At 37.5% G+C, this 6,019-nt stretch overlaps 1 pseudogene; it reads left to right on the top strand.

Annotated features, from left to right (window-relative positions):
- Positions 1–2,865: 2,865 nt before the first annotated feature.
- Positions 2,866–3,507, top strand: LOC108537575 (60S ribosomal protein L10-like; annotated as a pseudogene).
- The last annotated feature ends 2,512 nt before the right edge of the window (positions 3,508–6,019 follow it).

Here is a 6,019-nt window from a genome sequence, read left to right as displayed (position 1 = left end):
TTGTTGTATATTCACTAATAGTCAAAGACTGCACATAATCATCTTATACTATTTCATTCAAAACATCGCAATAAAACTATAAGTTTGCATTAACTATCTGGGTGCAACATTTTTTAGTCAGTCCAATGAAAAATATAAGATATGTATAAAATTTTCATCCATAAAATATTCTTCTACCATTTAGCTAATAGTGTTTTATGTTTGCCTCATGGAATATGTCCTTCACATTTGCTGCTATGTAATTCTCATGTCAACTAGTTTATGTTTTGAAATATTTATTTCACCAGGTTGGTTGCTTTCAGCAGAAACACTCTTACCTTATTTTCCATTTTGTTGGCTATCATATGACCTTGGCCTCCAGAGCTGACTGGATCAGTACTGCTGCTTGACTGTGCAGCCAACATCTCTTCTATTAATAAAGCTAAATCAAAGGATACCACCTGTGAGGGAAACAGCTATGAATACAAGACTGAATGTTTTGTTTTGTCTTCTCCTGTAGTTTATGGCAAAGTGGCTAAGGATAGTGTTGAATCATTTAGCTTCCTCTGTTTCCCTTCTGTAATCTACTCTTCTGGAAGCAGAGAGGAGTTACATTGTCCTTCCAGTGTTGCAATGTTCCAAAAGGATTCTCTTTGTCCTCAGACCAATATACCTTTAAACACTGAATTTTAAATCACAAAGTAGCCTACAAGAGTTACCACATGCTACTATCACTTTCCTTGAATGCCATATTTGAAGGTGACTTTTCATCATGAATATCCCAAACAAAATGGTAGTATTTGCCTTTCTTTTCTTCATAAGTTATTAATCACATAATAAACAAAATTAGAGCCATCAGATTTCTATGAGCAATGAAGCAATAACTTGACAAATAAAAAACAAAATAAACAAAACAAAAACCTGTCTTTCAGCACACTGATAACATCTTAAGCTCTCAGCCCCCCACCATTTACTGTATTGATGTAATTCAAATCCATGTGGCTTTATAATGAAAAGTGTGTTAGAAATGATTGTGATCGGTAAAAGAAAAACATCTGAAATCAACCTTTAAAAAAAGTGCTTATCAGCTTAAGTGGGAGATTTTGGGCTGAGACAATGGGGTTTTCTAATTATACATCATGTCATCGCAAACAGGGGACAATTTGACTTTTCTTTTCCTAACTGAATACCCTTGATTCTTCCCCCCCTTTGCTGATTGCCCTGCCAAACTTCCAACACTATGTGAGGGCAAGACTTCATGTCTAAAACACCAAAAGCAATGGCAGCAAAGCCAAAATGACAAATGGGATCTAATTAAACTAAAGAGCTTCTGCACAGGCAAAGAACTTACCATTCAGAGTGAACAGGCAACCTACAGAATGGGAGAAAATTTTTGCAATCTACTCTTCTTGACAAGAGGGCTAATATCCAGAATCTACAAAGAACTCAAACGAATTACAAGAAAAAAACAACCCCATCAAAAGTGGGGCAAAGGATATGAACAGACATTTCTCAAAAGAAACATTCATACAGCACAGACACATGAAAAATGCTCATCAGTCACTCGCCATCAGAGAAATGCAAATCAAAACCACAATGAGATACCATTCTCACACCAGTTAGATGCATCATTAAAAAGTCAGGAAACAACAGTGTTGGAGAGGATGTGGAGAAATAGGAACACTTTTACACTGGTTGGTGGGATGTTAAACTAGTTCAACCATTATGGAAAAACAGTATGGCAATTCCTCAAGGATCTGGAACTGATGTACCATATGACCCAGCCATCCACTATTGGGTATATACCCAAAGGATTTAAATCATGCTGCTATAAAGCACATGACACGTATGTTATTGCAGCACTATTCACAATAGCAATGACTTGTAATCAACCAAATGTCCATCTGTGACAGACTGATTAAGAAAATGTTGGCAATATACACCATGGAATACTATGCAGCCATAAAAAAGGATGAGTTGCGTCCCTTGTAGGGACATGGATTGCAGCGGAAAACACATTCTTAGCAAACTATCACAAGAACAGAAAATCAAACACGGCATGTTCTCACTCATAGGTGGAACGAACAATGAGATCACTTGGACTTGGGAAGGGGAACATCACACACCGGGGTCCTATCATGGGGAGGGGGAGGGGGAGGGTTGCATTGGAGTTATACCTGGTATAAATGATGAACTGATGGGGTGCTGACGAGTTGATGGGTGCAGCACACCAACATGCCACAGTATACATATTTACAACCTGCACCGTTATGCACAGTGTACCCTAGAACTTCAAGTATAATTAAAAAAAAAAAAAAAAAGTGCTCAATGTAGTCCCAGCTATTGGGAAGGCTGAGGCAGGAGAATGGCATGAATCCGGGAGGCGGGGCTTGCAGTGAGCCCAGATCGCACCACTGCATTCAAGCCTGGGCGGCAGAGCAAGACTCTGTCTCAAAAAATAAAAATAAAAATTTTAGGTTTTCTAATATAGAAAATAAAGAATATAATTAGGCTACGTTTTGAAAAATGTAAAATAATATCTATAATTAGACTACAGTTCATTGTTAAGCAAAATAGGAGGAGAATAGCAGAGCCATATTTGAAGTACAGTACAAGAATGGAACTATGTTGTAAAGTTACACATGCAATGAGATAGAATATCTCTTGCTTAGATAAGGAGGGCAAAACATTTAGTCCAAATAAACTTTATCGAAGAAATTTGAAAACAAATTGTCAAGTCTGATGTTTGAATTAAGAAGTTGCAACTGTTATACTCCATGATGGCACTTTAATATTTAGAGCTATAGACTTGAATATAATCATTTTAAAAGAAACTATTATAGCTCTCTTTCTCTTCCGCGCGCCACTGAAGATCCCGGTGTCGCCATGGGCCTCCGCCCCGCCCGTTGTTACGGGTATTGTAAGAACCAGCCGCACCCAACGTCTCGCTTCTGCCGAGGTGCCCCTGATGCCAAGATGCATCTTTGACCTGGGGCAGAAGAAGGCAAAAGTGGATGAGTTTCCGCTCTGTGTCCACATGGTGTCAGATGAATATGAGGAGCTATCCTCTGAAGCCCTGGAGGCTGCCAGAATTTGTGCCAATAAGTACACCATAAAAAGTTTTGGCAAAAATGGTTTCCATATCCGGGTGCAGCTCCACCCCTTCCGCGTGTTCCGCATCAACAAGATTTTGTCCTGTTCTGGGGCTGACAGGCTCCAAACTGGCATGTGAGGTGCCTTTGGAAAGCACCAGGGCACTGTGGCGAGAGTTCACAATGGCCAAGTTATCATGTCCATCTGCAGCAAGCTGCAGAACAAGGAGCATATGGTTGAGGCCCTGGGCAGGACCAAGTTCAGATTTCCTGGCTGTCAGAAGATCACATCTCAAAGAAGCTGGGCTTCACCAAGTGCAATGCTGATGAATTTGAAGACATGGTGGCTGAAAAGTGGCTTATCCCAGATGGCTGTGGGGTCAAGTACATCCCCAGTCATGGCCCTCTGGACAAGCCCCGGGCCCTGTACTTCTGAGGGCTTCCACTGTGCTGCCCCCCTCTTAATACTCACCAATAAATTATACTTCCTGTCAAAAAAGAAAAAAAATATAAAACTGTCTATATGCCTGTCCTTCTCTTTGCGAAGTGTAATTTGTTGATGTAATTTTTATTCCTACAATATCTTCCACATAGCATCAAAAATTCAATGCTATGTCAAAAAGAATATCTGAAATTATATGTTCGTCTCCAAAATAAGAAAATACCTACTTAAAATGTACAATGTTTTGTCTTTGCATCAAAACAGTGTAGGATGCATAATGGTTCAGAGGGATGTGATATCCTTTTTTATATTAGGAATTAAGAATGGGGTATGTAATTCACATATATGTCTATATTTGTACTTTTTAATAACCTAAAGAAGCCAAGACTATTTATTTCTTATTGTATTTCCTTAAGAAGGAGACAAGTAATTATCAGATTTAGTGTCCCATTTTTACCTAATGTTCTCAAGGTAAGATATCTGCAATAATTTCTTCCTACATTTCATCACAGATTTCTTGGGATCCAAATATCAAAATGCATGGTAATATATATATGAGATATTCATAGCACACACTGAAGGTGTCTACCCAATATCCATTTAACTTCTCTTTCTTACTAATGTAACTCTGATTATGTTCAGGCCACTAATGTACCTAAAGAAAATAATTTAATCTCTCAACCTTGGCTGCAGTCAAGGGTGGTCATGTGTTACATTTACAGATAATAAAATATTGGAGATGGCTTTTTGTTCATGAATAAAAAAGCCAGTCATCCTGCCAGGAATATGGATATAATAGGCAGGCATTTTGTGACCATGAGGAGAAAAGATCCACTTTAGGAACAGCAGATTAGAAAGATGGAAGGCAATTGAATTTTTGAGGGCATACGTGAGCAGATGCACCAAGCCTGGACTATGTATTTCCTAACTTCATGTGAAGCATAAAAACTAAGCTACATTTGGTTAAGCTACTCTGTGCTTTTGTTCCAAGGCCTTGCAGTAACTCCGGCTCCCAAGAGATTAGGGCTTAGCACCTGAGCATTTTGGTACCCTGAAATACCTACTTCGTCTTGAGAACTCATTTTCTTTCCCTAACATTGTAGTCTCCTCCAGGACTAGAGGATTGCTTAAGTATTAGCCTATTTGAATAAGGACCTGACATTAGGACTGATATGGCCTAATTCTTGTCAGTGTTCTCCTGGAGGAATGGATCATTTCAGCCAATGAAGTTATGAAGGATGAAGACACTTTACAGTCAATGACTGGAGTTGTGTCATGAATGAACAGATTGTCACACTTTCTAATGCGGTCATTAACTTATCTAGCTCTAAGTACCCCTAGTCTCCTAGACCTGAACTTCTTGCTGACTGTTACATACAGCACTGGAGTAACCTTATCTGTCCTCATACATTTCAAAAATTGATAATTGCTAGACCAGAGCTAAGCTTGCTCTGACATTGAATACTATGTCTTGAACTGTATCAGTGTCTTATTTTGGATCAAATTTTGCAACCATATTTTGTTTGCTTTAGTGTTAGGCAGTCTGAGTTGCTAAGATAACATCCATTAAGCTGAACCCTCTCGTATTGTGACTTTTCTGAGAAGCAGATATTACCTGTGAATTTATCATGCAATTTTAAATTCAGAATTTCTTATGAAAATAAAAATTTGAACTAGAAATAGTTTCAAATTGGAAAGCTCTTTGGAACTAGTATTATCATTTATGTCTTGATCTGAAAATAAGATAAAATAACAGCTTTTAATTGAGTTTAGATGTTAAAACCTTGAAAAGTTCAAGAATTAATGAGACATTGAAGTTCAAGAGCAAAGGTTTATTCCTGGCTGAATCATTTGTATCTAAAACATTTTTATTTCTGGCCAGAGAGAGTCCGCAAAGCCTCAGAAGATTTGTACTTGTCTATAGAGTTCAGTACACTCTATGCTTACCACTGTCAAATGGGAAAGACAAGGCTTGAAGATTTGAAATTTTAAATAACAACATTCCCATTGCTAAGATTTCAACACAGGTGAATTGCTGCTTTGTCCATTTTGGTGAGAACAACATGAAATGTGAATGGTTTGTGTGTGTGTTTGTGTATACAGATACATATATACATGTGTTTAATATATATACATGTGATAATTACTGGGTAATTATTTATATTCACATTTAAAAATTCTATACTGTAATTTTAGTGTGAATAAAGACAGTAGAAGACCGTTTTGAAGAAGTATATGGAACATCTGTTACAATACTCAATAGAGTTATGTTTGTTCCACAACATAAACTATCAGAAGCACCAAGAAAGGAATAACTGAAAACTATTACAACAGTGAGAAATGTAAATTTTATTGACTTCACCTACTTTAGTCCAAATAATAAAGTGTAAGTTATATGCACCAATGCTGCTTTATTCACATTTTTCAACTTCATAATGTTACTTATTGACTTATTTCTTCTATAAGAAAGTAGCTGATGATTCTGTGTTGAACCTCAAAGCATGCA

This window comes from Rhinopithecus bieti, unplaced genomic scaffold, assembly GCF_001698545.2.
Source record: "Rhinopithecus bieti isolate Rb0 unplaced genomic scaffold, ASM169854v2 scaffold_13352, whole genome shotgun sequence".
NCBI classification, from domain to species: Eukaryota; Metazoa; Chordata; class Mammalia; order Primates; family Cercopithecidae; genus Rhinopithecus; species Rhinopithecus bieti.
Note: the sequence above shows the minus strand (reverse complement) of the source record. Positions and strands in the feature narration are given on the sequence as shown.